The sequence below is a fragment of the Hermetia illucens genome, chromosome 6, assembly GCF_905115235.1.
Source record: "Hermetia illucens chromosome 6, iHerIll2.2.curated.20191125, whole genome shotgun sequence".
NCBI lineage: Eukaryota > Metazoa > Arthropoda > Insecta > Diptera > Stratiomyidae > Hermetia > Hermetia illucens.
In genome coordinates this window covers 55,530,554-55,542,774 of record NC_051854.1, presented here as the reverse complement: position 1 = coordinate 55,542,774, position 12,221 = coordinate 55,530,554, and the positions used below count along the sequence as shown (strand labels likewise).

The 12,221-nt window shown below is 39.0% G+C and overlaps 1 protein-coding gene across 3 annotated transcripts in view; it reads left to right on the top strand.

The window, feature by feature from the left end:
• The window catches only part of LOC119660345 (5-hydroxytryptamine receptor 2C), a 120,367-nt gene that overhangs the window by 75,514 nt on the left and 32,632 nt on the right, over positions 1-12,221 (top strand). The gene's annotated exons all lie outside the window — the stretch shown is intronic.

Sequence of the window (12,221 nt, the reverse complement as noted above, 5' to 3'; positions counted from 1 at the left end):
CTCCTCGGCCACTCGATTTTGGTTGGGCCGATAGGGTTGTCGCCCCGTCTTCCTCACCGCCACCTCTGAGCACCTTTCACTGGAGGCAGTGGACTTGACCTCGGATACCAGTCGACTCAGCTGTGAGTGAGTACCTGAGTCAAGTCAGGGTAATAATCTTAGGCGAGCGTAATGCTGACCACATTGACTCCTACAGGGTGTTGTAATCCTGTAATGTACCGTTACGAGGCCCTAATTCAATTGGTTTGTTGCGCTAACGATTATTATAAAAACATAAACATAACCCTTTTAAATATGTATATTTAAATCAATGAAGGTCTGACATACATAGGTACCCACACGCTTTAATCTGTATAAATCTTAATTGTTTATTTATAGACCGTGTTACCTATACGTAAATTAATGGAGGGCAAATTTATCTAAAGTAAATTAAATTGTATCAATCCATTTCCTAAAGAATTGAGATCCAATATTAGAGGTATATAAATTATGTTTCAATCAACAAAATTAACCGACTCTTCTTAGCCCTTGCTTTGGTTGAAATATCCAATCATTCCTCACTAACAGAGACTGCGATCTGCGAATAGAAAAACAGATGAATTCTCGCGGTCCAAAACTACTTTGTGTTTACATTAAGCAGAAAGCATTGGCTTTAGTGCCAAAACAAAGATCTAAATCAATGTTGTGTTTACAATCGTATCTACCGCGGAACAGGAAGCAACGCTTCATATGTGAAGTCAGCCAACATATCCGCACGTTTATAGAACTACATAGTATATCCGAAATTCCAGCAGAACATCAACCTGCCCATTATAAATCCGGAAAAAAATTTGGAAGATGAGGCCTATGCTAAGGTTGCTAGAGGAAAAGTGTTTATGCTATCCAAACTAAATGCGAAATAAATCTCTTCTTCAAAGAACTACACACTTAATTTACTCTTATTCAATTGTTTGTCCTAACGGCGGAATCAAATTGTGCGGAGGCGACGGGAAAGTGTGTTTCGGAACAGGATCATTAGCATGTTGCTATTAAGGTACGGCGTAGAAACCGATAGGAAGTCACGCATCCATTTGTCTAAATATATGATACATCCTTACGGAAGATATTTGAAGTACTCGTTTCAGCACTCGCCTGTTCATATGTCGTACTTCTATACATAGATACATTTTAATGCTTAATTTATTTGAGCTATTTTAAAACTACGCACTTTGATTACGAAAATAACCCTGAGAGTCATCTAACTGGTATTTGATTTCTGACATGACATTTTAACACATGGCATCATTCGTTCCCATCGTCTTCGAATTCTCTTCCCACAGGCTGAAAATATTCCAATTTGAAACACTGGATGAGATTTATATATTCTGTTGAAGGAATTGATTCAGTTCCCAAAAAATGCATTTATTGGCATGAATTGTGTGAATTGATGAGCAAATTTCAAAAATGCTGAGTCACACACTGCCAGAAAATTGAAATTTTCAAAAGCCTATACTTGCAACTATGAACAATGCATATTGCTTTTCAATACCTAATCAGGAAGCAGCTACCCTCCTCGATGGATTATTTTTATTACGCAAAAAAAAAGATTTCTATGAAACAATCACTATGACATGAACAGACAAGAAAGCTATTAGAAGTGAGTCCTTTTAAATTTGTTAGTGTCGATCTATTTGAGGATATTTTAGGGTTAAAGTTAAATTTCGACCCCACTAATATGAAACCCCCCAAAGGGACTATTTTCGTATCACCAATAAGCTTATTGGCATGGCAGTCATCGTCGCGATAAGGAAGGGGAGTTACAGAGAGGGATCCCCCCTGCTCTTCGACTCCCCCTCGCACCAACATGATCTATCTATCCAAAATAGCCCCTTTTCGTAAGTAAGGGGTAACCGCTAGGGACTTTTAGCGAAGATAGAAAGAATTTTACTCCCCCTTCCGGGGGTTCGTTACCATAATTATATCAAAGCAGCCCCTAGAGACATAGCTTTTTACAGGATTGACTGCCGCAAGTTTCTATCGGGGTTGTAGAGGGAGGACTTCCGATTCCCCTCTAGGTACTCTCCACCCCATTTGGATATATGTAGAGTGGAAAATTCAATTTTTATCTAAAGTTTTATAAAAATAGTTCCTTTGTTTACTATAGTTCTTTTTAAGTAAAACTATTAAAAGGAAGAGTTTCCAGTTTAACTATAGATTTTATTTATTTAAAAATAGCAGACACGTGTTTCGGACACAACATGTGTCCTTCTTCAGTGCTGGTTTTCTAATAATTTATTTCACTTAATTCTATAACCCCTCGGCTCCCTGTCTGTCGGTCTTTTTTTTTCATCGTTGGAAGGTGGAAAGGTTCAAAACCTACTGCTGGCTCCTGCCATGCAATTATGTGAGACTCCTCACTAAGACCACCTCCTTCTTCTTCCACTCTCCCCACGGGACTGTCATAAGCATTGCAATTGGGCACTCAAATACAACATGCTCCGCATTCTCAGCCACGTTACCACATCTTGGGTCACCATGCTGACTCGTCGTGTCCAAATCGATATAGATAAGCCCAATAACTTCCATGTCCACTTAAAAACTAAGCTCGTAGCTTAGTTCCCCGTGGCTCCTTTCAAACCATCTTCGAATGTGTGGAATAATACGGTAGGTACAACGGCCTCGTTCCATCTCTTTTGCCATTTTGCGATGGATCCCACCGTGCTAGTTGCCGTCGAAGTACAATAGACTCCCCGATTGCGTACATTTTGTCGTAGAAACGCCGACCTTCATCCGCCAAGATGTCTATGGGGATTGTCCCTACCGGTACATATGCTGCTTCTCCTGATGTCGTTCGATAAGCACTGCATACCTGGGATGCACTTAGTCGATACGCCATTCCTAGTTTTCCGCAGTTTGATTTGTTTTCCCGAACGGTTGCCCAAACTGGAGCTGCGTAGAGTAGCACAGAACTAACTACCCCTGAAATAGGACGACGTCGACTTTGTCTTGGTCCACCAATGTCCGGTAGTATCCTCGACATCGTTACAGCGATCGAAGATGCTTTAGTTGCAGCGCACTCAATGTGTTTTTTAAAGTTGAGTCTTTTGTCAATCATTACTCCCAAATATTTAAGCGACTCTTGGCAGTAAATTGTTTGTTCACCAACTTTAATTTTCACGGTCATGTCTTTCCTTTTTTTGCTGATTAGCACTAGTTACGTTTTATGTTCAGCAAGTTATAGGCCGGGACTTTTCCAACCAGGAATTGATCTCCCATATCGCTTCATTTGCATAGATTTCGATCTCGTCTAAGCGTTTTGCCAATATTGTTACCCCCATATCGTCCGCAAAGCCAATAGTTGTCACGCCGTTAGGAAGGCGTAGCGTCAGCACTCCATTGTATATAATTAACCCCAGTAAGGGACCTAAGACAGACCCCTGTGGTACGCCGCACGTCATTGGGAATAATTTTTGTCCGTCGTCCGAGTCGAAATAAAATATTCTCCCAAGAAGAAATGCAACAACGATGCGTACAATATACTTCGGAACCCGTAGTTTGGTTAGAGCCTCTACGATTTTCGTCCACTTTGCAGTGTTGAATGCATTTTTTACATCGAGGGTCACCACTGCGCAGCATTTTGTCAGCGCGAGCCAGGCCAGTCACCATGTTGATTGCATCGACGGTTGATCTCCCCTTACTCCCCTTGCTTGTCGGATATGCCTCCTTCATTTTCCGCAGCAGCGATCACCCTGTTGTATAATACTCGTTCAAATAGTTTACCAATGGTATTGACCAAACACATCGGTCGATATGAGGAGAGGTCTCCCAATGGTTTACCTGGCTTCGGAATAAGTATCAACTTTTGCAGCTTCCATTGCTTGGGGAATTCTCCTCCCGTAAAAACTTTGACAAACATACCTGGTGCTAACCTGGCTGCCACTTTCAGATCTATATTCGGGATTCCATCTGGGTCTGGGGTCTTATTTTCAGCGAATTTCCTTGCTACATCAAAAATTTCCTCTTCTACCACTACAGGAATTTCGTCGGGGTTTATATGGACTTTAGGCAGATTTGTGAAGTTCACATCTTCTGGGAAGAGAGTGTCCACTATGTTTTGTAGTAATTTCGGACAGGTAATCGGTGGGGAGCGCTTGCCTTTCAGTGATGACATTACAGACTTATAGGCGCCACTCCATGGATCAGAATCAGCTTCAGTACACATCCGCTTGAAATGTTCGGATTTGCTCTTCGTGATAGCTACTTGCAATTTTTTCCTCGCGTTCTTGTATTGCATGTGTAGCTCAACGAATTCAGGTTGATTTCTTCTGCGTTGGGAGCATCTCCTAGCTCTGAGGCAGTTTCTCCGACATTCCTCAATTTCTGAATTCCACCAGAAATTGGGATTTCGGCTTCGGAAAAAGCTACGCCGTTGCATAGAGGCATCGCATGCCCGCTGCAATTTTTCCGCGACCTGTAAAACTTTTTCTTGTGCGCTTCCCGATGTCTATCTGTCTGTCACACGCAATTTTCTCAGAAATGGCTATACCGATTTGCACGAAATTTGGTGAGAAAGTGGGAACTGTAAACGCCCAGACATGCAGTGAGTGATATCCTTCTACGTTGAGATTTAGGGGTGTCCCCATACATGTAAAAGGAGGGGTGTCAAATGAAAGGTCTCAATTAGTACTTTTCGATGCAGTTTTAGTTTTGAGATTTATCAGAAAGGCGGGGAGTGGGAGGGGTCGAAAGTGATGATTTCTTCAAATTGAGCTAATAATAGTATATTACCATATTTTTGGGAAAATTGAGTAAAACCCCCCATAAGTTTATAGTAGAGTTATAAATGTTGATAGTATAAAATATAATATGAAGCATATTATCCCCAAGTTTGATCAAAATCATACTATTAGTAACAAAGTCACAGTAATTCAAAGTTGACTTTTCCGTGTAAATTTACAACCCGAAGTACTAAATCTGACATGCTAAATGCATATACATAACGGGCTAAGTACAAATGGGATAGTTCTACACTTAAATATACTCACAGAAGAAGCAAACAAAACCTTTCATACCTGAAGCGCCCAGCTTCTGGTTTCTCGACTTGTTTGTCGCTAGTTCCGCTTCTTTGGTATATATACTGGTGCATTCCGGACAAGTGATTTTACAGATCCCGCTCTCTTCCTTCTTGGATTTCGGATCCTTTACGCTCCTAAGTTGCGTTTTAAGTTGCGCATGTCTGCTTGTTAGGACATTACTAATCCTAGGCCACAATAAGGTGTATATAATCCTAGATCTCACTGTTGTCTTGTCATTGACGCTTGGCAACGACGTCAAATGTTTCTTGTTATTGACAGCGTCTATGTGCTGTACCCGTTTTTTTTCGCGGTATCTTTTATATAAGCCAGTTCTTTGATATATCTTGATCTTGTTAGGGGGATGTTTAGCATTCTATGTATCTTGCTGTGGAAGACCGCGAATTCATGCTGGTATGAATGTACGAGTAAAGAGTTCCTAGGAATGACTCGTCCACGGTGACTAGTACATCATCAACTTATCTAACCAAAAACAGGAGGTACTAAGATTTCAGAAAAATTAATTAAATATTAGTTATCATATTAATTGGTCTAATAGGGTGGGGTATATGGTATAAGCCCTTAGAATTAAGTGAAATAAATTATTACAAAACCAGCACTGAAGAAGGCCACATGTTGTGTCCGAAACACGTGTCTGCTATTTTTAAATAAATAAAATCTATAATTAAACTGGAAACTTTTCCTTTTAATAATTTTACTAAATTTTTATCTATCTTAAAAAGTTGATCGAATTTAGATAGTATAAATAGATAAGAGATTTAACTTCGAAAGTTTTCTTTCTCCAATATCGTTAGTTATTTTTAGATTTCGTGTATCTTCACATTTGGCATTTTATTTTGTGAAATCAATACACGTGATAAGAATTTTTGCCATTCCTTCTATCTTTAACTAATGCGATATTCGAGGTAAACCACTCTAATTTGTTGTTTCCGCTAGTTTCATCTGTCACGGAAAATCCATGTCCTTTTTCCGACTTGCTCCAGGGTCGCCTGCAAAAACCAACTAATTATCTACATTCTCTTCAACATAGGATTTATATGATCCCTTCTCCCCTAACTGGTGGTATCCATAATACTTGAAATCACAATTATTGGAATTTATTGCCTTTGCAATACTTTATTTCAAAATTAATTCTAACAAGTCGGGAAACCGGAAGCTGGACGCTTCAGGTACGAAAGGTTTTGTGTATTTCTTAGTACGTGGCACGTAATATATGCATATATTATGTGAGAATATTTACTTTCGGATGATATTGACATTCATAGTCTTGAATTTGCAAAGAAGCGACAACTTTGACGTATTATAATTTTGTTAGTAATAGTGCAATTTCCACCAAACTTGGTGAGATCATGCTCTATGTTATATCCCATATTCTTGCGAAATTTCGTGGTCCTAGCATGAACTTAAAGGGGTCTTGCAGCGAATTACTAAAAATTATAGTAATATACTATTATTAACTTTATTTGTGCAGATATCAGTGTGGAAGGTATTTCGGAGCCCAGGCACCATATAGTGGCAGCCTCTTGATTTTTTTCAGATTTTTCAGTTGGGTAGTTTCTGAGAATGGCCCCCGTAAAGGAATGGTCACTTTCAACCCCCTGCCCTCCCTACCTTTTCAACAAATGTCAAAACTAAGACCGTCTTCGAAAACTACTAACCGATACCTTTAATTTGATACCCCACATGACTATATTTGATGAAAAAAAAATTTACACCCCCCTTTTGCATGTATGGGGACCCCCCCTTAAATTCGTCATTAAAGGATGTAATTCACTGTATGCGTGAGCGTTCACAGTTTCCAGCTTTCCACCAAATTTGGTGTCAATCGCTGCAACCGTCTCCGAGAAAAATGCGTGTGACGGACAGACAGACAGACAGACGGACAGACAGACAGTAAACCGATTTTAATAAGCCTAAATCTTGAGCCTATCAGTCTTGAGGCTAGTAAAAATAGTTATGTCTACTTAGTTTTATCTGCTCTGCATTATTATCATGCTATGTATTACTGGCCTTTTGAGCAATTAGGCAGACGGCGATTAATTATGGTCGATGGCAGTGGTAATGTGGGACTGTCTCTGATGGACGATCAACGACTGCTGACCGGTTGATGAAGATTAAAACCGGGCATAACTCAGGCGCTAAAGGCTAAAGTGTATTGGGAAGTCTTGCTAGGTTTTCTAGTGGACGTGTATTTTTAACTTCCCGCCCACATTGCTTCTCCAACTTATTCATAAATGCAGTGGGAGCAGTTTTTGAAAGTCTAAATCAAATTTTATTAATACATTGGATCCCACTAAATATGATTACGGTTATTGTTATCGTCCGGTTAACAGAATCAAAACCGTGAGGACCAAATCGCACTTTCCCAAAAATTTTATTTGTTTGATATTATTATTGTCCCGCTCAATATGATCGCTTAAAAAAGAAATTTATCAGATATGTCGAGTATCACATGTAAGAACTACATAAATACTTCCGGAAACCTTAGCTAGATGTCCTGGTTTTGACATATTTGGTTTAGTTTAGTCTACTGGTGAGAGCACCAGCTCCGAGCGCTCAATCCATTGTTAGGCTTCTTGCACTATCCCCGTAAATCGCCTATTCAATGGCTTCCCGCCTACGGCTTTTGCAGGTTTTAGCGAATCTAAGAACATTCTCCAAAGGTAGAGAGTGTGCAGATTCTTCATTGAAGAAAACCTTACCAAGGTGTTTTCGTCTGAGATCTGAAGAGGCCTGGCAGCTGCATATAAAGTGCAGGGCCGTCTCTTCCTCCTCCTCACATTGGCTGCACATAGCCGAAACCACCATCCCAATCTTTTCCATATGGTAGTTTAAGGAACACTCCCCGTTAAAAGCTCTACTAGAGTTTTCATGTCCCACTTCTTAAAGGACAAGAAAAATGCCGCTCCGACGACCTCAGGTTTTTTCGCAAGGATTTTCGCCTGCCGGCAAGAGTTCAAGTTTCTCCACTCGACTGCGTGAATCTTTGCATTTTCACCCTTCAGAGCAGACTTGACAGCGGATGGCCGGATACCGAAAGCTGATTCTGGCCCCACCATTGTGGATCCAAACCCTCGGCGAGACAGTCTGTCAGCGTCCTCATTACCAGCGATATTTAAGTGCTCCGGCATTCACATAAAGAATGTTTCGTTCAGTCGACCAAGTTTCAGCAGCACCTGATGACAACTCCACACCAACTGACTTGATATGTCGTTGCTGATAGTGCTGATAATGCCGCCCGACTGTCGGAACAGATTGAACTGGTGCGACTGCTCCATTTTTGTCGCAGACATTTTTCTGCTACCAATGAAATGGCATATGAGTATACCTCCACCTAGAATATGGTCGTCATTTTTCCGAGGAGTGGGGCCAGTTCCATAATCGGATTCCCCGAGAACACCCCCGCGCCCGATCCGCCATAACTCCATAACTGACCTGTCGGTGAAGATTATTAAGTCTGTATTCTAAAAAAATTCATGGCCATTTATCGACCTTTCTTCTCTTTTGGTGATTACGACAGTGTATGTCTTTTCAAAGAGGAATCTGGAAACCATAGAATCGGCCGGCCTCAGATTTACCGGATGTTTGTCAAGGAATTTCTAAATAGACGCATGACCGTGTGATTAGCCACGATTCACGCTTCAATGGTATCGAGTCTATATGCGTCATTGGATGCTTTCCGTTTCACCTTCAAGTGAATGGAGCTAGATTTAAGATAGCTTCAAGTGCCGCAATCGATGTAGTACTCATTGCTCCAGTAATACTTAGGCAACCGAGCCTCTCAATCTGCGTTAACAGCTTCCTATTCTTAACAAGATTAAGTCTCGGCCAATATCCGTTTTGGTGAAAATCCCCAGGTCTTACCAATCGCATTTCTACAGCACCAGAGCAATCTGTAGGATTTCTGATATTGTTCCTGAATGTAGTGCTTCCACGTTAACTTGGAGTCGAAATGTATTTCTAAATACTTGACTGTTAGTGCCAACTGAAGCTGAAAATTCGGACAATCGATTAAAAAAAATAGCAGCATTTTAAAAAAGGTTGCAAAATGCACCCTATTTATAGCCATAAGTTTTGTTTACAGAAAGTTCTCCAATTTTCTTCTGGATTACTGTATCCGAGACATAAATAAAGATGTACACGAAATTTGGTAATGATCGCGGAGTAGTTTCGGAGATTAACTGTCCGTAGTGCGAAAAAGAGTTGATTTTGAGAAAAACACGTTTAAAGATTTTTTTTTGTGGAAAAACACTAATAATTTTTAAAAAATAAATTTTAACCCTTACCATCGGTTAATCCACTATGCCTGGACCATATAATACAAAACCAAAAGAATATTTTGCAAATACAAAAGAGACTTATATTTTAAAGAAAGATTTCTACAACTGCTCAGCAAATGACAGCTCCATAACACAAAGGCTATGTGCTCTCGCGCGTGCTTTCGAAAAATTCGCTCTAGACCGGTTTAGAATTCGAATTTCATTAAAATTTTTTGGGACATTATTTTTGAGACAGTAAACAGTCAGAAAATGTAAAAAGTATCGATTTTTTTTAAATTTCTAGGCCGAAATAGTCCCTTAAGTTAATAATAGTATACTACCACATTTTAGAAATTTATCCGGAGACCCCGTTAAGTTCATCCTAAAAGTACAAAATTTGGTATAAGTGATAACAAAACGCATCATTTTGGAAAATTTGAAAAAAATCCAACTATTATTATCAAAGAAAGTCAAAGTTACATATTCCATGTGAATTTATCGCATTCTAAGACGTGTATGACGTCATCAACATATAAAGTGAAGTCATATAAACGGCGGAGTTGGAATTTGGAAATACATATGTATATCAAGGAATATCTTGAATTGGAAATATATCCGAATGGGAAAATGTGAATAGTAAATTTCTCACACAATATGAACACAAAACGTGTAGCGTCCAGCTTCTGATATTCTGACTTGTTTTCATTGAAATTTCTATTCCGGTCCCCGGAGAAAATTAAAGTCCCGGGAAATCCGGCACCTCTCGTCAGACAGCGGGCGCCGAGTAACATCAGTATGCGTTGGACTGAAGAGGGGGGAATGTATCCTATTAGAGTGAACAAGAATATTCTTGTTAGCTTTAAAATCCCTATAAAACGAGGGCGTAGTTGCTATTACATACATAGGCGATATCTAATTAGGTTATCTGTTAGCACACGTTTTGAAATACAACTCTTCATTTTCCTTTTGAGGGTTTTGTTTTACACAAAACCTTACTAAAATCGGTTTACTGTCTGTCTGTCTGTTTATCCGTCACACGCATTTTTCTCGGAGGCTGTAGCAGCGATTGACACCAAATTTGGTGGAAAGGTGGGAACTGTGAACATTCACGCTTACAGTGAGTTACATCCTGCTACGTCGAATTTAAGGAGGGGACCCCATACATGCAAAAGGGGGATGTAAATTTTTTTTTTTCACCAAATATAATCATGTGGGACATCAAATAAAATTCCTAGGTTAGTACTTTCTCAAGCCGATCTTAGTTTTGACATTTGTTAGAAAGGTGGGGAGTTCGGGTGGTCAAAAGTGATCTTTTATATAACCGTGCCATTCTCAGAAACTACCTAGCCGAAAAATCTGAAAAAAAATCAAAAGGCTGCCACTATATAGTGGCTAGGCTCCGAAATACCTTCCATAATGATATCCCTTCAAATAAAGATCATAATAGTATATTACGATAATTTTCAGCAACTAGTTCCAGAACCCCCCTTAAGTTTATCCTAGCACCAGTTTTGCAGCAAGGCTATAATATAGAGATTGATCCTACCAGGTTTGGTGGAAATCGCACTATTACTAACAAAGTTATAATAAGTCGAAGTTGTCACTTCTTTAGAAATTCAAGATTTTGAATGTCGATATCGCCCGAAAGTGAATATTCTCACATAATATATACGTATATTATGTGTTACGTACTAATGGGAAAAATTCACCCTCAAATGTCTTTATGAAAGAAATAAATCTTTCATACCTGAAGCATCCGGATTCTGGTTTCCCGATTTGTTTCTTATTAATAAGTAAATTATAAAATAGATTTATAAGATTGAATCCGATAGGAATAAATTTCCGAGGCTCCTACCATTGGTCTTTTTTGACAGTCTTTCCGTCTTTTTCCAGTGAGAGTTATTGGAAGTGGTTGAAACTTTCTTACATAGGGGAACAAATAAAAAGGCCACATTTTTAATTTTCAGAACTGAAGATTGCAATCAACTTTATCAGCCAAATTTACAAACAAGCGTTTCATTCTTGTATAGGATGGCGAAGCTTTCACATTTTAACTAGGCTTTCCAATACCTTTTCTCTGAAATAAAACCCATATTAAAGTCCTTTTGCTGTCTTCCTGTTTGTCCATCTGATGTCCGTCTGCCGCACATGATTTATTCGGAAACCGTTCCAACCATTGATATGAAATTTTGAGGAATATCAACTCCACGAATGCCACCATTTTATGACTAGTTCAAAGAAGGGTCCCCATGTATGCAAAAAGGGAGTACAATTTTTTTTCCAAATGTATCCGTATGGGATATCAAATGAAAGAATTTCAATAGTAGTTTTCGAAGCAGAACTTAGTGCCAGCGATAGTTATGAAGGAGGAGCCCATTTTCAAAAACTATCGACCCAAAAAATCAATATAATATAATTCAATATCTACTATAATAAAGATTACAATAGCAAATTATTACTTAATTACTTCATTGTAGAAGTACCCAATCTTTCATTTGAAATAATAAAACTTGTTTTTTCTATTCTAGTCTTGTTAGGACTTGGTAGCACTGATGAAGGGAGCAAGTGGTTCCCGAAATATGGGTATGCAAAATAAAATTCTCCACTAGCGAATAGAAAAAACAAGTTTTATTATTTCAAATAAATAATCGCTAGAAACACCGCGCAATTATACTCAAACAATCTTTCAGAAATATACATAATTCATAATATAAACCTGCTGGACAAATTGTATTATAATAAAATGACTCCTGATATCTCTGATATGACTTTCTGTATTAAAACTCCTCTAGAGATAATTTTCGCCGAATTATATTGAACACCACTCCCACCAAAACCATCATCTATTCAGAGAACCATATTTCCGAATTCTGTAATTTCGGCATTAATT